The sequence below is a fragment of the Macaca fascicularis genome, chromosome 10, assembly GCF_037993035.2.
Source record: "Macaca fascicularis isolate 582-1 chromosome 10, T2T-MFA8v1.1".
NCBI lineage: Eukaryota > Metazoa > Chordata > Mammalia > Primates > Cercopithecidae > Macaca > Macaca fascicularis.
Window position 1 is genome coordinate 33,955,177 of NC_088384.1, and position 26,751 is coordinate 33,981,927.

The 26,751-nt window shown below is 39.9% G+C and overlaps 1 pseudogene; it reads right to left on the bottom strand.

Moving 5' to 3' along the window:
- Nucleotides 1–14,406: 14,406 nt before the first annotated feature.
- Nucleotides 14,407–20,582, bottom strand: LOC102121990 (ankyrin repeat domain-containing protein 30A-like; annotated as a pseudogene).
- Between the last annotated feature and the right edge of the window lie 6,169 nt (nucleotides 20,583–26,751).

Consider the following 26,751-nt stretch of genomic DNA (forward strand, 5'->3'; position numbering starts at 1 on the left):
GGTAGCTTGTACCAAGCTTGTGGGAACAATCGTGGGCAATAAGCTCTCTGTCCTCCAAATGTTGGGATCTGTGTTCTAGTTTTGATTGCTACTTTTGATTATGGAAGTGCAAACACAGAGGCAGGCGGCCATTATTGCTCACAACTCCCTACTCCATTGTTGCGAGCCCTTACCAGACTGAAGCAACTTCTAGGAGATAGAAAAGGCCAGAACCCCATTTCCCTTCCCCTTCGTTGTTCTCTTTTCCACTTTTGGGAGCCAAACATTAAAGACTAGGACACTCAGAAACAATGGCATACACAGAGGAAATTAAAGTTACCGCACATACTTGGAGAGAAGAGTGTGTGCCCAGGCAAAGGAGCAGCTTCAGACCTGAGAAGACCTTAAGTTTACAACTCAGGTTGATCCTCGGCATGGAGACAACCTACGACAATGTAAAACATAACAAAACCCCCAAAACAGCAAACCCTGAGGAAGAGGAGAGCCTCATCTCCAGCGTTACCGAATGATTAGATTCAAATATCCAGTTTTCAATAAAAAACACAAGGCATACGAAAAACAAGAAAGTATGGTCTTTCAAAGGAAAAGCAACAGAAACCGTCCCAGAGAAAGACCAGATGGTAACCGACTACACAAACACTTTAAAAGAACTTTCTTCAAGATGTCAAGGAACTAAAGGAGATGTGGACCTAAAAAGAAAAATAAATAAATAAATTCTGGAGCTAAAAGTGTAGTAATTGAAATAAAAGTTCACCAGAGGGATTCAAAGGCAGATTTGAGCAACAGAAGAAAGATTCAGCGAACTCCAATATAGGACACTTGAAATGATCAAGTCAGAGGAACAGAAATAAAAACGATTGTTGAATAGCAAACAGATATGCATTGTGGAAGTCCCAAAAGAAGACAGAGAAAGGGGCAGAGAGATCATTTGAAGAAATAATGGCTGAGGCCGAGTGCGGTGACTCACATCTGTAATCCCAGCACTTTGGGAGGCCAAAGTGGGTGGATCACAAGGTCAGGAGTTCGAGACCAGCCTGGCCAATATGCTGAAACCCCATCTCTACTAAAAATACAAAATTAGCCAGGTGTGGTGGTGCATGCCTGTAATCCCAGCTACTTGGGAGGCGGAGGCAGGAGAATCGCTTGAACCCAGGAGGCAGAAGTTGCAGTGAGCCAAGATTGTGCCATTGCCCTCCAGCCTGGGCAACAAGAGTGAAACTCCATCTCAAAAAAAAAAAAAAAAAAATTAGCTGGGTGTGGTGGCACATACCTGTAGTCCCAGCTACTCAGGAGGCTGAGGCAGAAGAATTGCTGAATCCAGGAGGCAGAGGTTGCAGTGAGTCAAGTTCGCACCACTGCATTCTAGCCTGGGCAACAGAGCGAGACTTTGTCTCAAAAAAGCAAAAAATAAAATAAAATAAAATAAAAGGCTGAACACTTCCCAAATTTGAAGACAGACATGAAAATAAATATCCAGAAAAGTCAATGAACTGCAAGTAGGATGAACTAAAAAAGACTCATACTGAGACATTATAATTAGCCAGTAGGGACTCTTGAAAGCACCTACAGAGAACCAAGTAGTCACATGCTAGGAATATACAATAGGATTATAGGTAGATTTCTCATCAGACACTTTGGAGAACAGAAGACAATGGGATGACATATGTAAAGGGCTACAAGAAAAACCACCACTACCTCTCAACCAAGAATCCTATATTCAGCAAAACTGTCCTTCAAAAGCGAGGAAGAAATTGGGAAATCCCCAAATAAACCAAAGTTGAGAAGTTTGCTACCATTAGACCTGCCCTGCAAGAAATCTTAAAAAGAATCATGTAGGTTGAAAAGAAAGAACACTAGATAGTAACTCAAAGCCATATAAAGAAATAAAGATGCCAGTAAAAGTAAATATATGGGAAAACATTAAATCTAGTATTATCATAACTTTGGTTTAAAATTCCATGTTTTTCTTTCTACATAATTTAATAGATGAATGCATTAAAAACAATTATTAGTTTATGTTTACGGACACACAATGTACAAAAATGTAGTTTTGTGACATCGATAACTGAAAGAGGAAGGGCAAAACTGTGAGGAGAGATTTTGTATATTATTGAAATTTAGCTGGTATAAATTCAAATTAGAGTGCTATAACTTTAGAATGTTAAGTGTAATCCCTATGGTAACCACAAATAAAATAATCGTATAACATACAAAGAGCAAAGGAGAAGGGAATTAAAACACTTTGCTACAAAAAAATCAACTAAATACAAATGAGATCATGCAGGAAATGGACAAAAAAGGTGTAAGGCACATAGAAAATGAATGGCAAAATGACAGAAGTCAGTCCCCCCTTATCAGTAATCACTTTATTACTTTTTAAACCATTTTGTTGCAGAATGATTTACATAAAAACTGTATATATTTAATGTATACATCTTGACAAATTTGTACCATAAAACCATTACCATCATCAAGCCCATAAACATATCCATCACCTTTTAAAATTTCCTTCTGCCTCTTTATTACTGTTTAAAAAATGATTTTAATGGCCAGGCGCAGCGGCTCACGCCTGTAATCCCAGCACTTTGGGAGGCTGAGGCGAGCGGATCACCTGAGATCAGGAGTTCGAGAGCAGCCTGGCTGACATGGCAAAACCCCGTCTCTACCATAAATACAAAAATTAGCTGGGCATGGTGGTGGGCACCTGTAATCCGAGCTATTTGGGAGGCTGAGGTGGGAGAATCGTTTGAACCTGGGAGGCGGAGGTTGCAGTGAGCCGAGATAGCACCATTGCACTCCAGCCTGGGCAACAAGAGTGAAACTCTGTCTTAAAAAAAAAAAAAAGTTTATAATTAAAAAATTTAAGAATATAGGTCTGGCACAGTGGCTCACGCCTGTAATCCCACACCTTGGGAGGCCGAGATGGGCGGATCATGAGGTCAGGAGATCAAGACCATCCTGGCTAACCCGGTGAAACCCCGTCTCTACTAAAAATACAAAAAACTAGCCGGGCGAGGTGGCGGGTGCCTGTAGTCCCAGCTACTCGGGAGGCTGAGGCAGGAGAATGGCGTGAACCCAGGAGGCGGAGCTTGCAGTGAGCTGAGATCCGGCCACTGCACTCTAGCCTGGGCCACAGAGCGAGACTCCGTCTCAAAAAAAAAATAATAATAAATAAATAAATAAAAGAAATAAAATACAGTTTTGTTTTGTTTGTTTTTTTTTTGAGACAGAGTCTCACTCTGTCACCCAGGCTGGAGTGCAGTGGTGTGACCGCAGCTCACTGCAACTTCTGCCTCCCAGGTTCAAGCGATTCTCCTGCCTCAGCCTCCCGAGTAGCTGGGACTTGTACAAGTCCACACCACCATTCCTGGCTAATTTTGTGTATTTTTAGTAGAGAAAGGGTTTCGCCAAGTTGCCCAGGTTGGTCTTCAACTCCTGACCTCAGGTGATCCGCCCACCTCAGCTTCACTCCCAAAGTGCTGGGATTACAGGCATGAGCCACCGCGCCCAACCAAGATACAGGTCTTTCAATCAAGGATCAGCAGAAAGAAAAGAGAAAGATCACTTATTGAAAGCTCTTAGCTTCAATGTGTCAGGCATGGTGACATGTATGTCATTTAATCTTCATAAGATCTCTTTCCAATAGATATTATCTCCATTTTTCTAGTGAGGAAACCAAGACTCAGACTGGTTAAATAATTTGTACAAGTCCGGGCACAGTGGCTCATGCCTATAATCCCAGAATTTTGGAAGGCAAAGGCTGGTGGATCACCTGAACCCAGGAGTTTGAGACCAGCCTGGGTAACATGGCGAAATCCTGTCTTCCAAAAAATACAAAAAGTTAATCTAGCGTGGTGGCGTGCACCTGTGGTCCCAGGTACTCTGGAGGCTGAGGTGGGAGGATGGCTTGGGCCCAGGAGGACAAGGCTGCAGTGAGCTGAGATCCCGCCACTGCCCTCCAGCCTGGGTGACAGAGGGGAGACCCTGTCTCAAAAGTGAAAAAATATACATTTGGCATTGCACATCTAAAAGGAAAACTTGACCCCAGGACAGAATGTTTCCTTTATTTCCCTGTTTGGACTATAACCAGGAAGACTGCTAGATACACTAAATAATGTTTTCAGAAAGTGACCATGGATAATCCTGTTTTATTAACTGGGAAGGCTATGGACCCTGGCAAGGCTATGGACCTGAGGACTGCCCATAGGGGATTTACCGATCAGATCCATGCTCCAATCAAGTCCCCTCTTTCTTTCAATGACACCCAGGCAAACCTGGATCCAAGAAGCCAGTGAAGACCATCCTGAAATATTTTTTCTGAGAACCTTGTAATGTCTCAGCCCCACTCCTATCCATCCAATTTCTATTACCTGCAAGATTGTAGACCAGGCTCACTATGGATGCAGTCTCACAAGGGTGACACACAATACATAGCTATTGAAGCTGAGACAGGATGTTGCTTCTGCACTGCGAGCTCTCCTCCTCTGCTGGCTCTGGGTACCTTTCTGCTCTCCCTCCAATTCTACCTCTCCTTCCACATCTTCTGTGACCCTCTCTGAGGCCAACTATTTGATGGATCAATAGCTCTGCTCCCTGCTAACTATCTGCATGTACTTTGATTATACTGTCTTGTTCTGCCCTCTGATATTTATTTACTCCTGATTTCTGCTGATTAATTGGCCTTTGTCTTATTGCTGCTCAAACCCTTGCATTTCTTGTTGCAGCCTTGTGCTCTCAGACCCTCAGCCTGCTGCCACATTTAACAGAACTACCATCTCTTTCTAAAATTCTATATAGGCAGATCCAACATATACTACTTGGAACTAGCTTCCCTTCAGGCCTACTACAATCCAAAGCCATTTATTGAGACCAGCAATACAGCCGCCACTGCACCCGGCGAATTTTTTGGCTAACATGGTGAAACCCCATCTCTACTAAAACTACAAAAAAATTAGCTGGGCGTGGTGGCGGACACCTGTAGTCCCAGCTACTCAGGAGGCCAAGACAGGAGAATGGTGTGAACCCAGAGCTTGCAGTGAGATGAGATAGCGCCACTGCACTCCAGCCTGGCAAACAGAGCAAGACTCCATCCAAAAAAAAAAAAAAAAAAAAAAGCTGGACTGTAGAGCCACAAATCCAGGGAGAGGAGCAAAAAGAACAAGCAGATGAAGAGGAATGGGAACAGATTTGTGGTTCATGACTGGCCTGTATGCACCATCCAGGGGTGGAATGGCAACAATCAGCCAAATTTAAAGAAATGAAAAAACAAAACAAAGCAAAACAATCTCATCCCACTTAAAACCAAAGCTGAGTAAGCCTTGTCTGGAAACTTCTTTTGAGGATAATTGCGAACTTCTGGGAACTTGAGTGGAGAACGTGGGGGTGGAACAAATGCAGTTTTTCGTCAGAGATGTAATGTTTGGGTAACACACGTTTCTCCAGGCCAGTCTAGTGTGGCAGCACAGTTGGATACTTCAGATCATAGCAGCCCTTTCAAGGAGGTCATTAACACCACAGGTGCCTTCTGTATCTCTCAAGGATATACGGAGGTAGGGAAGCCTCTTCTGCACTTCTGAACGGCTACTTCCTGACTCCTATCACCAGCCACAACCAGCGTGCAGTCACTTCTCTGCTAAAGTAGAGATACTTTCCCCTCACCTGTTCTACAATCAACCCACAAAAAAGACTGACTTTGGGCCTTCTTTCCTTGGGTGCCTTTAAACGTACGGTACTTTTTTTTTTTTTTTTTTTTTTTGAGGCCGAATTTCACTCTTGTTGCCCAGGCTGGACTGCAATGGCGCACTCTCAGCTCAGTGCAATTATTATTGATAATAATAATAATAGAGTACCTCAAGACTCCACTATAATCAACACTCCACTGTCGTCAACGGGCAGATCATCCAGACGACAAAAAATCATCAGTTAAGCTGTACTACTCTATACCGAATGGACCTAACAGAAATGTACACAGCTTTCCACTCCACAACTGCACAATGCACACTCTACTCAGTAGCACATGGATTATTCTCCAGGATAGACTATGTGTTAGGCCGAAAAACAAGTAACAACACGTTTTTAAAAACTGAAATCGTATCAAGCATCTTTTCTAAACACAGTGGAATACCACAAGCAATCAGTAACAGCAGGAACTTTAAAAACTATATAAATACATGAAAATTAAAATACATGTTCACAAACCAATAAATGAAAAAATTAAAAATTCATTGAAACGAATAAGGAAAATCAAACATTCATTGAAACAAATAAGAATAGAAACATATCATAAAACTTGTGGGATGCTGCAAAAAGTGTAAAAGGAGAAGTGCATAGTTATAAATGCCTACATCAGAAAAGTAGAAAGCTCTCAAATAGCCAACTTGACAGTACACTTTAAGTAATGAGATAAATGCTAAAGTTCACAGAAAAAAACAATTATAAAGATTAGATAAGAAATTTTAAAAATAGAAACAAAAACATTACAAAAAGTCAATGGAACAAAGAGCTGGGGTTTTTTTGGAAAAAAAAAATCAACATTGACAAGCTATAACGAGACTAGGAAAAGAGAAAGAAAACTGCAATAAAATCACAGATGAAAAAGGAAATATTACAATTGATAACAAATACAAAGGATCATAAGAGATTACTAAAAACACCTATATACAAATTAAAAAATCTAGGAGAAATGAATACATTTCTAGAAACAGCAATTTGACAAGCTAGAATAAACAAACAGCAATTTGACAAGCTAAACAGACTAATAATGAGTAATGCAATTAAAGCAGTAATAAAAATCTCCCATCAAAGAAAAACCAGAAGAATTATGGTTTTACTGCTGAATTCTACCAAACAATTTTAAAAGAGCTAATACCAATTTCACTCAAAATAGTCCCCCAAAAATGAAGAGGAAGGAATACTTCCAAGCTTGTTCTATGAAGTCAGCATTACCCTGCTACAAAAACCAGACCAGGACACAACACAAAAAAGAAAACCGCAGGCAAATATCCCTGATGAACATAGATGCAAAAAATCCTCAACAAAATACTTAATGAAAATCGCATTTGACAACACAATAAGAAGATCATCTGCCATGATCAAGGGGGATTCATCGGAGGAATATGAGGATGATTCAATAAACACAAATGAATAAATGTCATATATCACATTCAGTGAATCAAGAACAAAAAACATAATCATTTCAGTAGATGCTGAAAAAAATAAAATTCAACATTCCTTCATGATAAAAACTCAAAATGAGTACAGAAGGAACACAGTACCATAAAGGCCATATATAACAAACCCACAGCTAACATCGTAATAAATGGGGCAAAGGTAAAAGTTCTTCACCTAAGATCTTGAACAAGTGTGGCTACTTTTACCACTTTTATTCATCATGGTACTGGAAGTCCTAGCTAGAGCAATTAGACAGGAAAATGCAATAAAAGCCATCCAAATTGGGAAAAAAAAAAGTCAAACTGTCTCTGTTTGCAGGTGACATGATCATATATACATAGAGAAACCTAAAGATTCTACGAAATATCTATTAGAAATAATAAATTTAGTAAAGTTGCAAGATACAATATCAATATACGAAAATGAGTAGCACACACATGCACCAATAGTGAAACACATAAGAAAGAAATCAAGAAAGTTATTTCATTACAGTACCTACCCACAACCCCCCGCCAAAATAACGACACCTAGGGATAAACTTAACCAAAAAGGTGAAAGATCCTACAATGAAAACTATAAAACATAAATCAAAGATATTAAAGCAGACACAAGTGAATGGAAAGACATCCCATGTCCATGTACTAGAAGAATATTGTTAAAATATCTATATCACTCAATGTGACCTACAGAATCAATGCAATCTGTGTTAAACTACAGATATTCTTTATAGTAAGGAAGGAGACCACTACTACTCCTGCTGCCCTCCTTCCCCCACCTTGCCTAGTTCACAAGACAGGAGGAAAGTGAGAAAGAAACAAAAGTAAGATAAATAGCCAGACAACTTTGGTACCACCACCCGGCCCTAGGAGTTAAACAAAGTAATAATAACATCAACCCCTGGCCTAAACTACTTGTGTTATCTGTAAATTCCAGACACTGTATGAAAAGAGCATTGTAAAACTTTTTGTTCTGTTAGCTGATGCATGTAGCCCCCCAGTCACGTTTCCCACGCTTGCTCGATTTATCATGACCCTTTCATGTGGACCCCTTAAAGTTGTAAGCCTTTAAAAAGGCCAAGTATTCCTTGCTCGGGGAGCTCGGCTTTTAAGACGCAAGTCTGCCGATGCTCCCAGCCGAATAAAAAACCTCTTCCTTCTTTAATTCGGTGTCTGAGAAGTTTTGTCTGCGGCTTGGCCTGCTACAATAGAAACAAAAAAAGAGATTCTAAAATTCACATGGAAATGCTAAACACCTTAGACAAAAAAATCTTTAATAAAAAGAAAAGCTAGAGGCATCACACTACCTGACTGCAAAATATACTACAAAATATACTACAAATCCATAGTAACTGCAAATCTATCGTATAGTATCAAAACAGCACGGTACTATCAAAAAAAGGGGCAGGGGAGAGACAGAGACAGACAAATGACAGACATAAACAAATGAAACAGAATATAGAACTCAGAAATAAATCCATGCATTTACAGTCAACCCAATTTTATCAAAGGCACCAAGAACACACCTTCCGGAAGGACAATCTCTTCAATAAACTGTGCTAGGAAAACCCAAAACCCACATGTAGAAGAATAAATCTAGACCGTTATCTTATTATATACAAAAATCAACTCAAAGATTTAAATGTAGGACCTGAAACTATGAAACTACTAGAGAAGAAAACATTGGATAAATGCTTAATGAAATTGGTTAGGACAAGGAATTATCAAAGAGACTTCAAAAGTACAAGCAACAAAAGCAGAAATAGACAAGTGGAATTAAACTAAAAAGCTTCTGCAAAAGAGAAGCAGCAATCAGTAGAATAAAGAAACAATCCAGAGAATGGAAGAAAGTATTTGCAAACTATGCATCAGGCAAGCGGTTAATACACAAAATATAGAAAGCAAAACTACTCAAAAGCAAAAATACAAATAATCTAATTTAAAAATCGAAAAAAGATCTGCCCAAAACCTTCGTCCCCCACCATTATTTCCCCACCTTCTTTTCCAGACTGCCATCGGCCCCCTCCCTCTCACCACTCTTTTTCTTTCTCCATCTACCCCCAAAATTTTTCCCCACCATCTTTTCGCAAAGCCCTCTCTACTATCCCGCTCACCACCCTTTTCCCCACCATCTTTTCCTCCTCAACCTGGCCACCCTCTTTCCTCCCTCATGCTCTCATCACCCTCTTTTACTCCTCCATCTACCCAAAAACATTTCCCCTGTCTTTTCCCAAAGCCTTCTCCCTACTCCTGCTACCCACCACCCTCTTTTCCCCCTTCATCTACCCGAAAACTGATTTTCCCACCATCTTTTGCCCACCCTCTTTCAGCAACACCTTCTCCTGCTCGCCATTCTTTCTCCCCTTTGGCACTCACCACCTGCTTTACCCCGCTATCTACCCCAAAACTATTTTCTCTGCTCCTACCGCTCCCACCGCTCCGGTCTTAGTGCAGTCTCCGTCACCATCTCTGCTCCTACAGCTCCAGCCTCACTGCAGTCTTTGTCGCCACCACCAACCGCAGCCAGGCAAGGCGAGACGGGAACTGCAGTGTCGCTGGCTCCAGCCTCCAGCCTGCAGTAGGTAGCTTCCTAAGCTAGCATGGAACAGCTTGGCTGTTTTGTGTCTACAAAAAAGCCCGGAGGGCTGGGTGGTGGGCTCACGCCTGTAATCCCAGCACTTTGGGAGACGGAGGCGGGCAGATCACGAGGTCAGGAGATCTAGACCATCCTGCTTAACACAGTGAAACCCCCTTTCTACTAAAAACACAAAAAATTAGCCGGGCGTGGTGACGGGCACTTGTAGTCCCAGCTACTCAGGAGGCTGAGGCAGGAGAATGGCGTGAACCCGGGAGGTGGAGCGTGCAGTGAGCCCAGATCGCCCCACTGCACTCCAGCCTGGGCGACAGAGCAAGACTCAGTCTCAAACAAAACAAAACAAAACAAAACAAAACAAAAACAGCCTGTAGCGTTCTGACCTCAGCATGCTTTACATACTGAGGTTAGGCGGTGGGGTTTCCTGGACTACATGTTCTGATCGGGTAAGATGAACTTCTAGGCTTACGCTGATTGGACTTTATTTTCATGCTCTGATTGGTTGTTCTAATACTTACTCTCATCCAATCAGAACATGATAAAGTCCAATCGGAGTAGGCCTAGAGGTTTTTCTCTCATCCAATTAGAACATGTACTCTAGGAACCTCATTTGCATAACCTCAGTATATAAACCATGCTGAGGTGGGGAATCAGGCCACTCCAGGCTTTTCTGTGTTTGCCCACCCAGCATTTCCATGCTAGCTTAGGAAGACTGCGAAAGCAAAATGGTTAGTATTTTATTTTTTCCTAGGTAATTAGAAAAGGACTTGCATTTAAAAAGTTTCTATAAGAATAAATAAAATTTCCCATTAAACAGTGCTTTAACAAAGATGTGTGAGAGCATGCCTAGTGTATGCAATTATAGTTTTTAAATTGTTCTTAAAAAGTACATATTTTTTAGGAGGATTTCAGGCCGGGCGCAGTGGCTCACGCCTGTAATCCCAACATTTTGGGAGGCCAAGGCAGGCAGATCACAGGGTCAGGAGAGCGAGACAATCCTGGCTAACATGGTGAAACCCCCTCCCTACTAAAAATACAAAAAATTAGCCAGGCGTGGTGGCAGGCACCTATAGTCCCAGCTACTCAGGAGGCTGAGGCAGCAGTATGGTGTGAACTCGGGAGGCGGAGCTTGCAGCGAGCCGAGATCGCGCCACTGCACTCCAGCCTGGGCAACAGAGCGAGACTCCGTCTCAAAAGAAAAAAAGAAAAAAAAGATGTAACGCCACTGTAAACTGAAGAGAACCTGTACTGTGGGCTGAAAATCCCTATTCTAAAATCTGACGCTTCAAACACTGAAACGTTTTAAATGCAGACATAATTTTTCTCAATAGCCAGACAGAGTATCAGTATTGATTAGAACAATTTTTCTCTATTAGAGTGGTTTCTGTTTTATATTTATTGATTAAAATATATTTTGAATAAAATTTTATGTCATGTCTGAAAAAATTAGTATATTTAATTGTAACAACTGGTAAGACAGAATATTTTCAATTTATACAATAACAGGTAGCATGTATGTCAGATGTTATTCCCTGCTTAGGCAAATTTGTAATAAGGCCAGATTATGTCTCATGAAAAAATAAAGCAATGTAAAATTGAAGATTGAATTCTTCTGCAGACTAGAAAACTCATTCTGAAGCATAAGATCAATGAGAGTTGGCCAGGCACGGTGGCTCACGCCTGTAATCCCAGCATTTTGGGAGGCCGAGGCAGGCAGATCACAAGGTCAGGAGATCGAGACCATCCTGGCTAACACGGTGAAACCCCGTCTCTACTAAAAATGAAAAAAATTAGCTGGGCGTGGTGTCAGGTGCCTGTAGTCCCAGCTACTTGGGAGGCTGAGGCAGGAGAATGGCGTGAACCTGGGGGCGAGCTTGCAGTGAGCCGAGATCGTGCCACTGCACTCCAGCCTGGCCAACAGAGCAAGACTCCGTCTCAAAAAAAGAAAAAAAATCAGTGAGAGTCACAACAGTCAAAGAAAGCTTCATGAAAATGGAAAATGTGCACACCAAGTCTGAATGAATGAGGATAAACAAAAACTGAAAATGCAAGAACAACACGAGGAAGGCAGAGGGATAAAGAAGTCAGCCCAATTAACTAAATATAAAATCCAGTGGCAGAGAAATAAAAACATGGGTCCACACAATAACTTGTAAATGAATGCTCATAGTAGCATTATTCATAATAGCCAAAAGTAGAAACAACCTAAAGATCTATCCATGAATGAATAGCTGCTGTAGCCATGCAAAAGAATATTATTTGACAATAAATAAAAATGAAGTACTGATATGTACTACAAAATAGATGAACCTTAAAATCATTACGCTAAGTGAGAGAAGCCACTCATAAAACACTACAATGACTCCATTTATATGAAATGTTCAGAACAGGCAAATCTATGATGGTTGCCTAGGTCTGGGGAAGGTGAAGAAACATGGAAGTGGGTGGTGGTGGACTAACTGATGTGAAGTTTCTCTTTAGGGTGATGAAAATGTTCGGAAATTGGTTGTGGTGACGGTTATACAACTCTGTGAATATATTAAGAGACCCTGAGTTGTACAATTTAAATGGGTGAACTGTATGATATGTGAATTTTATCCCAGTAAAGTTCTTTTTTAAACATCCAATGGCAGTATCAAGATAATTTCCTTTATTTTCTAATTTGAATATGCATACTATACATGATCTAAATATTTATATGTTTACACAATATATTTTTTGAAAATGAAAGGATTGCCCAGCTATTCAAATACTGTGTATATTAACCAAAACATTTGCATTTTGTTGAATAGTATAATGTCCTTGGCATCCATTCACAAAAGTAGAGCTAAGAAATAAGATAATTTTCTGGAATATTCCATTAAACATTCTTCTCTGATTAAATATGGCTTGCCTCACCATGGCAACATAAACCACTGAAAAATACTGTTTATCCGAAGAATAGTCTCTCAACTTGTGGGATAAATGATGCATAATTCTTAACAGTATTATTATGAGAAAAAAACGTAATTATAAGAAAAACATTGCAGAATGACACAGTTTTAAAAATAAGCATATTATAAAGATAATAAAATTATAATAAAACTAATTATAATGAACATATAAAATAAGTCTTCCAAGGAAATTAGTATCATAAAACAATTTATATTATTTAACCAGCTATAGATTCACTGTTGGCATGTTACATTTAATACTTACTTGACTTTTGATTTGAAATAATTTCTTCATTAAATCTGGTATTTCATCTTTGAGATTAATGTGATACTGTGATGTAACCTCTAGTGAAGCTTCAGATGCACAGTTTATTGAGATCAGCCAATTTTTTTAAGTTGTCTCACAATGACCTGACATGTTTGTTATTGATTTTGTAAATCATCTTACCAAATTAACATTATTTACTTTCAAAAATATCCCCAAATATATTAATTCACCTTATTTTCTTTATGTGTACACATTCATGCTTATTACTGAATCCACTTAAGGACACAAGAAGGTGTTATCTTCCCGCCAGACTGGTCCTCTCTTACTGGACACCAGATTCATCCCACTAGTCATTTGTCCCCTAATGAATCTGCAATGCTTCACAACATACTGAAGTCTCAAAAAAATATGTGGGCAGGACTAGTGGGGGTAAATTCTACACAGTGGAATGAATGTTTTATTAGCAACACAAATCAACATCCCAGTTCCTCACATATTCAATCACCTGCTGAAATGTTTCCAATAGATTTCTATCTCCAAAAACAAGTATTTTTGTTTCAAAGGCTTTAGAGGCCCCAGGTAACCTGGTCTCCATATCCCTCCTGGCCTCAGCTGCTATGTTTCTCTCCTCTACTCACTTCTTTTGTGCTATACATGAACCTGCCACACCCCGTGAATTGAAAAATGGGGATCCAATGCAAAGTTAATAAATCACAGATAGCTACAATGATCTTTCTCTGGGACAAAGTTCTATCCACATGATAGTCTTTGAGCCTTGAAATAGAAATTATGAGCAAATTATTTGTAACAATATTCAAAGTAAATTATAAATACCAGTGGGATGATTAAATCAAATTTTGATGTTACTAAAATTTACTATATTTGTCCTAAGCTATTATTTAATAAAATGCAGGTGCCTTTAAAAATTGAGTGGTCATAACAATACATAATTTGAGATTCAAATATGTTCAGATTTAAGTCAAATTGACATAAATGAAAATAAAATTCTACCAACTAAAATATATAAAAAGTTACTGAAAAAAAGTATTATTACAAGATGCAGAAATGTACACTTCAAAATATACTTCAAATACACTTCAGTTCCTCTGGAAAATTTAGAATTAACTGTCAAAGTAAATTGCTGAATTGAATCTCAATTTCAAAATACTCATTCCTGATATGAGCATTCCCATTTATCTGCTTCACTGTGGTCATACAATACAGCCACAAAGAGACATTAAAACCTTTATTTCAGCAGTATAAGCCAATGTCATTAATGTTAATCTATTAAAAAATCTTTAAACTCTTAAAATTTCATCAGCGACACAATGTCTATACTCAAAGTAAAACATCTCTCGGCTTTAACTTTCATTTGGTGGAAATGAGGCACGTTTCTAAGCTGATACAGTAAATACATTTATCATCTATATATGTATTCAACTAGATTCAGCATTTAGCCAAGGCCAAACATGACTTTAAATTTTCTTTCAGAAAGGTTGAAAAATATTTATATTTTTTGATACTTCTCTTTCTGCTTTCTCTTTTTCATATCGATATATACCTTCTTTTAAATGGTTACAGTCATTAAATACTTCCTCATTTTTCTCTTTTAGGAGATAATGTTGCTTTTTCCTTTCAAGAAACCGAATATTAATTATTATCTTGCTTTTGTTATGTTATCAGCTTTCTTATGCGCATGAACTAATTGCTGTCGAAGCTGCATTTGACACTGTATTCCACTTAGGTCTCTTTGTGTATCTTTTAAAATCAATGTATTTTCTCTTAGAGCATCTCCTGCATAATTGAGATTAAGTTTTAGGCTTTTGGAATTCCTTTGAGCTTCAGAAAGTGGTTGATGAAGCTTCTAATTGTTATATATTATATTATTCATATCAGCATTCATTTTTCTTGCACATGAGCATCTCCTGCACTCTGGAAAGCAAGTTCTTAGTTTTTTCTTTTTTTTTTTTTTTTTTTGAGGGGAGACAGCATCTGACTCTGTCACCAGGCTGGAGCACAGTGGCACAATCTCAGCTCACTGCAAGCTCCACCTCCCAGGTTCAAGCGATTCTCCTGCCTCAGCCTCCTGAGTAGCTGGGACTACAGGCACGTGCCACCACACCCAGCTAATTTTTGTACTTTTAGTAGAGACAGAGTTTCACCATGTTGGCCAGGCTGGTCTTGAACTCCTGACCTCAGGTGATCCACCCGCCTCAGCCTCCCAAAGTGCTGGGATTATAGGCATGAGCCACCGCGTCCAGCTGGTTTTTTTGATGTCATACTTGGGTCATGGTCTTGTATAGCAGAAGCCAGTCTAGGATGGTATGATTCAATTTCTGTCTCCAGCATTTCTTTGTCTTGTTTTTCCCTCAATTTAGAAGTGAGCATTGTGTTCTCAGTTGTCAGAACTTTAAGCTGCCCACTATACTGAGATGCCCTTTTTGTTAATGTTTTTTCAATTTTAGGATCATTTGAAGTTAGGCATTCTTTTCTTTTAAAATATTAATGTCCTCAGAGTATTTATTTTCCTTCTCCTCCTGTTGATGTTTTAGTGTGTCTGTTTCCAGTTTTAGCTAGCAATTTCCTTTTCCAACATGCAGTTTTCATGTAAGATCATTTTCATTTTTGTAAGTATAAAAAAACCTAAATAAAACAAAATAAACTTTTAGCTAGCACTCAAAAAATGACATATCATAGTTCCTCTGAAATTAAAAAATAACTTGTATATTTATACAATGAAAGGGTTTCCATATGTAGGTATCAGCTGAAGAACCATTGAATCAAAACATCAAATGCTACAGAGCATAAATTCCCCAAAGTTTAAACATTTATTTGAAGACAGTGAATTCATAAAAGTAAAAATAAACGACTAGAGAATTTTTAAGAGCCTCAGAATTGAAAAACATTTTCCCTGAATTACAACAAATTCAAAAGCATAAAACAAAAGACTAATCAATTTGGCTACATACGCAAATTGGGTTTACACTCTGATGTCTAACCTATACAAGACCCCGTACTAACAGCCTTAGTGCTGCATATATTTAGACAGATAAAATTTCCTGAAGCTCTTTCAGTTCCTTTTTCCTGAGAATATTCTATAGATATTCTATTTTAAAAAAATAGGGTTAATTTTAAGAATTATATTTATGAATGTTTGGTAAGTTGGGTCACTGTAACAAGCACTTTTAGTTATCATAATTCTGAAAGGAAAAGATTAAAAATATAAACAAGTTGTAGGATTTTCTCCAGGTCTTCTGAGTCTACATCCAGTACTTCTCCACCAAATCCAGTTAATTCTACTAGATAAATATGTACATATAAAAGAAGTCTCTTATTTCAAAACAAAAGTGATAAAAAAGATAAAATTTAGAGAACCCTACTTAGAAAAACATGAGCTTATTTACTATGGCAATAACTTTTGTTTCCTCTTGATAATGTTTGAGTCAGTATTAAATGTTAAATAGGAAAAATACACTAAACTATGTTGCTAGGAAAAAAAAATACTTACCAATAAATTATCACTAAGTATATGGTAGGGATTCTTGTTGTTTTCAAAACTCTTTGTATTGAAATAAGATGCTGTGTGGATACCATAATTTATAATAAATAACAGTAGCTACAAATGTAACAGTTAATTTTAAGACAACATTTTTTGTTTGATTTAGACCTGAATAATACATACAAAATCAAAGGGATATTAAAAGTAATATTAGTAAATTTAAAGTAAATTAATCACTTTTAATTAGAAAGTTAAAAGTAATATTAGTAACAAAAACAAGATGGTACTGGTACCAAAACAGATATATAGACAAATGGAACAGAACAGAGACCTCAGAAATAACACCACACATCTACAACCACCTGATCTTTGACAAACCTGACAAAAACAAGCAATGGGGAAAGGATTCCCTATTTAATAAATGGGGTTGGGCAAACTGGCTAGCCATATGCAGAGAGCTTAAACTAGATCCCTTCCTTACACCTTATACAAAAATTAACTCAAGATGGATTAAAGACTTAAACGTAAGACCTAAAACCATAAAATCCCTAAAAGAAAACCTAGATAACACCATTCAGGACATAGGCATGGGCAAAAACTTCATGACTAAAACACCAAAAGCAATGGCAACAAAAGCCAAAATAGGCAAATGAGATCTCAATAAACTAAAGAGCTTCTGCACAGCTAAAGAAACTATCATCAGAGTGAACAGGCAACCTACAGAATGGGAGAGCATTTTTGCAATCTATCCATCTGACAAAGGGCTAATATCTAGAATCTACAAAGAACTTAAACAATTCATGAGAAAAAACAACCCCATCAAAAAGTAGACAGAGGATATGAACAGACACTTCTCAAAAGAAGACATTTATGCAGCCAACAAACGTATGAAAAAATGCTCATCATCACTGGTCATTAGAGAAATGCAAATCAAAACCACAATGAGATACCATCTCACGCCAGTTAGAATGGTGATCATTAAAAAGTCAGGAAACAATAGATGCTGGAGAGGATGTGGAGAAATAGGAACGCTTTTACACTGTTGGTGGGAGTGTAAATTAGTTCAACCATTGTGGAAGACAGTGAGGTGATTCTTTAAGGATCTAGAACCAGAAAAAGCATTTGACCCAGCAATCCCATTACTGGGTATATACCCAGAGGATTATAAATCAAGGATCTAAAACCAGAAATACCATTTGACCCAGCAATCCCATTACTGGGTATATACCCAGAGGATTATAAATAATGCTACTATAAAGACACATGCACGGCCGGGCGCGGTGGCTCACACCTGTAATCCCAGCACTTTGGGTGGTCAAGGCGGGTGAACCACAAGGTCAGGAAATCGAGACCATCCTGGCTAACACGGTGAAACCCCGTCTCTAATAAAAATACAAAAAAATTAGCTGGGTGTGGTGGCGGGCGCCTGTAGTCCCAGCTACTTGGGAGGCTAAGGCAGGAGAATGGTGTGAACCCGGGAGGCGGAGCTTGCAGTGAGCCGAGATCATGCCATTGCACTCCAGCCTGGGCGACAGAGTGAGGCTCTGTCTTAAAAATAAATAAATAAATAAAACAAAGACACATGCACACGCATGTTTATTGTGGCACTGTTCATAGTAGAAAAGACTTGGAACCCAAATGCCCATCAATGATACACTGGATAAAGAAAATGTGGCACATATATACCATGGAATACTATGCAGCCATAAAAAAAGGATGAGTTCATGTCCTTTGCAGGGACATGGATGAAGCTGGAAACCACCATTCTCAGTAAACTAACACAGGAACAGAAAACCAAACACCGCATGTTTTCACTCATAAGTGGGAGTTGACAGTGAGAACACATGGACACAGGGCGGGGAACATCACACACCGGGGCCTGTTGGGGGGTTGAGGGGGCTAGGGGAGGGATAGCATTAGGAGTAATACCTAATGTAGATGACTGGTTGATGGGTGCAGCAAACCACCATGGCACATGTATACCTATGTAACAAACCTGCACATGCTGCACAGCTACCCCAGAACTTAAAGTGTAATTTTAAAAAGAAGTGAAAAAAAAGTAATCTTGATGAAATAAAGTTAGAAATGTAAAATTTTTAAGAGAGATTGATTTACCTGATTTGAATTGTTTCTTACAGTCTTCAATTCCATGTCTTGTATTCTGAGAGTCCATTCAAGTTGTTGTTTCTCTTCTCTTTCCTGTGTTGCTCTTCGATTCTTTATAATTCTTCCCTAATTTTTTCATTTAATGTATCAGCATTTCTTCTCCTTTCTTCCTCTTGGTTTAAAGTCAGTCTGCCATTAAATATTCCTATCTTAAAATTCATTTCGTTAGAAAATACAATTCACTGTGAGATCTACTTCTTCATATATGGATTTGTTATTCCAATAAAATTCCTATATCCTTGAAATTTTTTTCCTTTCTATTTCTCAGATCTCTTCCAAGTGACATATATACTTGAAAAATACTGAGAAAAGAACATCTTCTACTTAGAAAGGTTCTGTTACTAGTAACTTCAACGACAGTTATGGAAAAGAATATTAGAAGCTATTCAGTAAATTTATAAGTTGAAAATTATTTTTTAAAAATATCACACAATCAGCCAGGCGCGGTGGCTCATGCCTGTAATCCCAGCATGTTGGGAGGCCAAGGAAGGTGAATCACCTGAGGTCAGGAGTTAGAAACCAACCTGGCCAACATGGAAAAACCCCATCTCTACTAAAAATACAAAAAATAGTCAGGCATGGTGGTACACACCTGCAATCTCAGCTACTTGGGAGGCTGAGGCGGGAGAATCGCTTGAACCCATGGGGCAGAGGTTACAGTGAGCTGAGATCATGCCTTTGCACTCCAGACTAGGCAACAAGAGCAAAACTTCGCCTCAAAAAAAAAAAAAAGAAAAAAAACACACATACACACAGTCAAAATTACTCCTTAATGAGGACAGATCATTTAGAGTTAACTGATTAAAATGACATTACTTTCTATAAACAAGTTTACAGATTCATTAGACATAAATGTGGCAAGTAACCCTAAAAATAATTTTAATATTAAAATCTGAGACTAGGATAAAGAGTCTAATATCTGTTATCTCATATACCTTTTGTTTCTTTTTCGAGTAATACTTTAAATGTTATGTTGTTGTTTATTATATATTTTATCAACAAATCTTAAATATCTTTTAGAACAAGACAGAATATAATAATTAAACAATGAAAATAATATGTATTTTTAACATAGAACTCTGAATTAATTTTATTTATGTAGAAGAGCAAGATATGTTGAATAAACTAATCATACATTACTCTATGTTTTCTTTATATTCCATGCATATTAAGATTAAAAGTGCAGGCTGGGTGCGGTGGCTCACACCTGTAATCCCAGCACTTTGGGAGGCCGAGGTGGGTGGATCACGAGGTCAGGAGATCAAGACAGTCCTGGCTAACATGGTGAAACCCTGTCTCTACCGAAAACACAAAATAGCCAGGCGTGGTGGTGGGTGCCTGTAGTCCCAGCTACTTGGGAGGCTGAGGCAGGAGAATGGTGTGAACCCAGGAGGTGGAGCTCGCAGTGAGCCGAGATGGTGCCACTACACTCTAGCCTGGGCAACAGAGCGAGATTCCCTCTCAAAAAAAAAAAAAAAAAAAAAGGAAAAAAAGATTAAAAGTGTATAATTAAAAAAATAATTAGACATAAAAATTGTGATTTAAATATGCATTTACTTATCAGTAGAAGTATTCACAGTTAAGAACTTGTATTATTTAAAAGAATTTGACACTCTGCAAAACAGAGATTTTTTTTCTCCAGCTAAACCTCAGAAGGTAAGTCAGCTATTACATAACGTATCCTACATACTTTTAGTATAAATAGTTGAAAGATTTATTTAAAACTAGGATGTCATACCTCACACTGCAGAGCTCTTGTTCCCATTTAACTTTTTGGTTCTCTAACTGCTATTTTATTTGTTTGGCTTCTGATAGTTCCTTTTTGTAGTACACAAAACTTATTTTTCATTTGTTTTATTTTTGCTGTATGTTGTTCACAGTGATATTTTTTCAGTTCCCTTGCTGTTTCACAAGAAGGAATTGCGTCCAAGAATTTGGATAGGCAAATTGAATCCATCTCAAGGAGGAGACAGAAATAAAGTATATTAGTACTTTGGGATATAAAGGACTGCATATTTTAACAATCACTAATTCATACACTGAATATATATTGATTGCCTACCATGTGGAAGGCGTTATACTAAGCTCTGCAGATTAAACAGAAAAAAACCTCTGCTCTTGTTTACCTTAAAATATACTGAAAAACAAAGCCCCAGACAAGTGACAATTATAAATTCAGATAGATACTATAAGAAAACAGATTGCTAAGAATGAGACCTATACTAGGCCCACGGAAAATTCTCCTGAGGAATGTATGGCTACACTGAGGAATAAAGATTGAAAAGGAAGCAGTTGAGCAAAGGGGGATGGAAAGCATTTTAGCCAGTCTGTGGCATGTGCTGAAATGCTAGTGTAGTCCGCCTCTAGCCAAGAGAGTACAACAGACACTGATTTTTCTTCTTAGTTAAAATAACTAAAAACAAAACATGCAAAATACATTAAACAATGTTACAGACAATGGACAGTAGGCAAAGAAGATAATGATCTTTAAAAAACACACACAAAAATGGAAAGCAGGCCGGGCGCGGTGGCTCAAGCCTGTAATCCCAGCACTTTGGGAGGCCAAGACGGGTGGATCACAAGGTCAGGAGATCGAGACCATCCTGGCTAACACAGTGAAACCCCGTCTCTACTAAAAAAAAAATACAAAAAAAAAAAACTAGCAGGGCGAGGTGGCGGGCGCCTGTAGTCCCAGCTACTCGGGAGGCTGAGGCAGGAGAATGGCGTGAACCCGGGAGGCAGAGCTTGCAGTGAGCTGAGATCTGGCCACTGCACTCCAGCCTGGGCGACAGAGCGAGACTCCGTCTCCAAAAAAAAAAAAAAAAAAAAAAATGGAAAGCAAACCTTTCGAATGTTTCAGCTTCCTACCTTGACAGAGATTCCAAGACATGACACAGGAATTAAAAATTGAGGTGGGGTCTACCAGACTCTCTTGGCTACAGTGATGAAGCTCAGAGTCTGGTAAAACCAAAGCCGACAGCCACCTGGAACCAATTTTTCAACTGGAAACCTGATGTCCACCTGGTGCCTGATGTCCATTTGGAAACTGGAGTCCACCTGGGAACTGGCATATGCCTAAGACATAGTGTCGAGCTGGTGTTTGATGTTCAATGTTCACCAGGCTCCAGGTGGACACCAGGCCCCAGGTTGACACCCAGGCTCCAGGTGGACACTGGGCCACAGATGAACTCCAGGCCCCCAGTGAACATCAGGCCCCTGGTGAACATCAGGCCTCAGGTGAACATGAGGCCCCAGGTGAACACCCAGGCCCCAAATGGAAACCAAATCCCCAGACGTCCAGGCATTAGACCCCATGTGGACATCCAGGCCCCAGGAAGTCATCAGGCCCCAGAGGGACATTCAGACCCAGCTTGACACCCAGGCCTCAGGTGAAGAGCAGGCCAAGAATTCCAGGCCCCAGGTGAATAGCAGGCCCTAGGTGGACAGCAGGATCCAGGTGGGACACAAGGCACCCAGGTGGATACATAAGACCCTGGTGAACATCAGGCCCTATATGGACACCCAGGCCCTAGAAGGACACCAGGCCCCATGAGGATACGAAAATTCAAATGGACACTAGGCCCCAGGATGAAATCAGGTCCAAAGAGGACACCAGACCTCCAGTGACAACCTGGCCCCAGGGGGCTATGTGGGCCCCAGCTGGACAGCAGGTACCAGATTGACATCCAGGGCCCAGGTAAACACCAGGTCCCAGAAGAACAACAGGTACAAGGTAGACATAAACCCCAGGTGCACACCAGATCCCACGTGGATATCTAGGACCCGGGTGAACAACAGGCCCGAGGTGAAAATCCAGTCTCCAGGAAGGCACTAAGCCCCAGGCAGACACCAGGCCCCAGGAGGACACCAAGATACAAATGGACATCAGGCCTCAGATGGACACCAGGCTCCAGGTGGACATCAGCCCCTAGGTGAGTATCAGGCCCCAGGTGAACACCCAGTCTCAAGGTAGACGTCAGGTCCTAGGTAGACAGTAGCCACTGGGTGAACACTGTGCCCCAGGCAGACACCAGGTCTCAAGTAGACACCCCGTCCCCAGGTGGACACCAGAGACCAGGCAGCCTGATAAGACTCCAGGTGGACACCAGGCTGCAGGTGGTACCAGGCTCCCAGCTGATACCCAGGTCCAGGGGAACACCCAGGCCCCAGGTAGACAGCAGGAAGCCAGTGCACCCCAGGCACCCAGGTAGACACCTAGGCCGCTGGTGAACATCAGGCCTCAGGCTGGATACCCAGGCCCCAGGTAAACACCCAGGCCCCATATGTCAGGTCATTAGGTCCCATGTAAACAACTAGGCCGCAGGAAGTCATCAGGCCCTGGTGGACACTGAGACCCCAGGTGAATATCCAGTCCCAGGCTGACACAAAGGACTCAGGTGCACACCAGGCCCCAGGAGAACTCCAGCCCCAGCTGAAGATCAATGCCCCAGTTGGATACCCAGGCCCTAGCTAACTACCAGTCCCCAGGATTCTATCAGGTTCCAGGTTTTCATCAGGCCCCAGGTAGATACTAAACTCTAGGTGGACGTCAGCAAATGCCCAGGTCCCAGGTCAAAACCAGGTCCCTGGTGAACACCCTGACCCCAGGTAAACATGAGGCTTCAGGTGGACACGTGACTCTAACTGCACATCAGGCCCTGGATGGACACCCAGCCCCATATGGATACCTAAACCCCTGGTGAATATCAAGCCCCAGGTGCACATCTGGGTCCCAAGTAAACATCTAGGCCTCAGAAGTCCAGACATCAGGCCCTATGTGGAAATCTGGGTCCCAGGAAGTCCTCAGGCACCAGGAAACACTCAGGCCTCAGTTAGATATCCGGTCCCAAGTTGACACCCAGGGGCCTAATGTCCACCTGGAGCCTGGTATCCATCTAAAGCCTGCGGTCTACCTGGGGCATTATTATGTCCCTTGAAGACTAAGTATCCAACTAGGGCCTGATTTTCACCTGAGGCCTGGGTATCTGCCTGAAGTCTTGGTATCTTCCTTGGGCCTGAAGTCCATCTGTGACATTCTGTCCCACTGGGGCCTGGGTGTAAACCCGGTGCCTGATGTAAACCTCAAGTCCAGTGTGCACCCAGCTGGGACCTGACGGCCACCTGAGGCCATATATCTACCTGGAGCCAGGGTGTTCACTTGGGGCCTAATGCTCACCAGGAGCACCTAGGCCTCAGAAGTCCTGACATCAGGCCTCATGTGGAAATCCGGGTCCCAGAGAGTCCTCAGGCACCAGGAAACACTCACGCCTCAGTTGGATATTCGGTCTCATGTCAGGTGACAAAACAAGTCTTAACAAATATGAGAATATTAAAATAATACCAAGTGTCTTCTGAGAGCACAATGTAATAAAACAATAAATCAAAAATAGCAAACAGGAAAATTCGCAAATATATGGAAACCAAATGACACTCTCTTGAACAATCATAGAGTAAAAGAGAACATCAACAGGATATTTTTAAAATAGCTTGATATATACAAAAATGCAAAATAAAATTATCAGAATTTATGGAATGCTGCGTAAACATTATTAAGAGTTTATAGCACTGAACACCAACATTTTTAAAAAGAAAGAGCTGTATAAATCAATGCAACTTTACAACTCAACGAACTAAAATAAACACAAAGTCAGCCAAAAAAAAAAAAAAAGAAAAGAAAAGGAAATAATACTGACTACAGCAAAAGTAAACAAAGTAGGGAGTAGAAAAACAAATAGAAAAAAAAAATGAAACAAAAATTGGTTTTTAAAAGATAAATGACATTGACCAACTCTTAGATAAAACGTTAGAGTACTCAAATAGACAAAATCAGCAATTAAAGAGTAAATGTTGCAATGCATAACACAGAAATAAAAAAGATCACAGGGGATCTTTTGAACAATTACATGCCAACAACTTGGATAACCTGCCATATTATGAACAATTATATGCCAACAACTTGGATAACCTGGAAGACATGGATAAATTCCTAGAAACATACAATTTGCCAAGACTTAATTCAAGAAGAAACAGAAAGCCTGCACAAACCATTAAGAAAAAGATGAAATCTGTTGTCAAAAACTCTTCAACCAAGAATAGCACAGTACCAGGTGGCTTCATGGGGAAAGTCTACCAAACACCCAAAGAACGAACATCAACCCCTTCTATAACCTTCAAAAGATAGAGGAACAAACACTGTCAAATTCGTTTTGTGTAGCTTGATTCCAAAGCCAGGAAAAGGAAATGCAAGAAAAGAAAACTACCAACCATATCCCTGAACAAAGCTGGAGCCATTGCACTGTCTGATCTCAAAACGTACCACACAGCTGTAGTAATCAAAGTGGCACGCTACTGGCACAATAAAGACATATAGACCAATGGACAGAATAGAGGACCAAGAAATAAAGCGACACCTTTACAGTTAACTGATCTTTGACACAGGTGTCAAGAACACACAATGGGGAGAGGACAATCTCTTTAACAAATCGTGTTGGGATGACTGGATATACACATGCAGAATAATGAAATTAGACCCTTATTTCACCTTATATTTCACAAAAATCAACTCAAAATGCTTCAAATACTTATGTCATACTTGAAACTGTAAAACTTCTAGAAGAAAACATGAAGAAAAACCATCTTGGCATTGGTCTTGGCAATAATTTTCTGGATATTACATGAAATGCACAGGCAACAAAAGCAAAAATAGGCAAACGAGATTATGTCAAACTACAAATCTCCTGCATAGCAAAGGGAACAATCAAGAAAACCACAAGGCAATATTAAGAATGGGAAAAATATTTCCAAACCATATATCTGATAAGGAGTTAATATCCAAAATATATAAAGGACTTATGCAATTCAGTATCAAAAAAACTCAATTAAAAAATAGTCAAAAAGACTTAAACACTTCTCAAAAGAATATATTCAGATGGTCAAAAAGCACATGAAAAGGTACTCAAAATCTCTAATCATTAGGGAAATGCAAACAGAACAAAAATTGAGACAGCACCTCACACATGTTAGGATGACTATTTCTAAAAAGAGGAAAGATATCAAGCATTAGAGAGGATGTGGAGAAAAGGCAAGCTTGTATACTGTTGGTATCCCATTTATAGGTACAGTCATCAGAGCGGATCAAATTCAGTGAAAAAAGAAAACAAATCATGAATCTTGAGTCCTTTTGAACCACGTATTTAAAGTTTTAGTTTTTTAAATCATGAAATATAATTTTTTTTAGTAGCAGTACCTTTAATATCTGATATGAGCAATCTCACACAAGGAGAAAATAGTAAATTACATCTAGCAAACCACCACTGATAAAAGAGAATAAAATTGTACCATGTCAGGCTCATAAAATAAAAACACGGTTGCCATGAACATTATGAATATAGTAGGTGTGAGATAAGCTACTGCATTTTTATTCTTATTGTCATGGCTGTGGGTTAGGAGTAAGAATCCTGCATTGTCGGACATGTACCCGATCCCCTAATCCTGGAGACAAAACTCTGTGCTGGCCATGATACCTGCAGTGAGAGGCGCCCAGTACGACTGTGCAGTGGCGGTATCAGGTGTGGATTCCTCAGTGGGGTCCCTGCCAGGGTGGCTGTGCTCAGAATTCAGTTACGTGTGCTAGGCTTCTTGATTAAGTATTGATGGCGGCAAAGTGTGTTTGTTTGAAGCTTAGGCAGTATTTCAGCATCACAGCCCGTACGTTTTCCTATGCATTAAAAGAACCACCAGGTGATAAGCTGCTCTCCTTTGAGGGCTTTCATAACATAACAACCTTTTCACCTTTTGCCTGTGTATCAGCTTTTCCTTCCTAATAACTCACCTCAAAACTTAGTGTTTTAAAACACCTAAAATTGACGTATTAATAGCTCACAATTCTGTAACTCCGCTGGGTGGTTCTTTGGGTGACCTCGGATATGCTCGTTCATGTGCCTCTAACTAGTCGGCTTCCAGAGCAGCTCAGGGTTGGTTGCGCCAGGGGGCCTTACCTGGGGTGGCTGCTCCAGGCTCCATGGGTCTCTCAACATCCCCGGGCTAGGCTGGGATTGTTCCCATGGTCTCAGAAGGGCTCCAAGAGTTGTCTCTGAATAATGAAATCTCCCAGGTTTTCTGGCCTG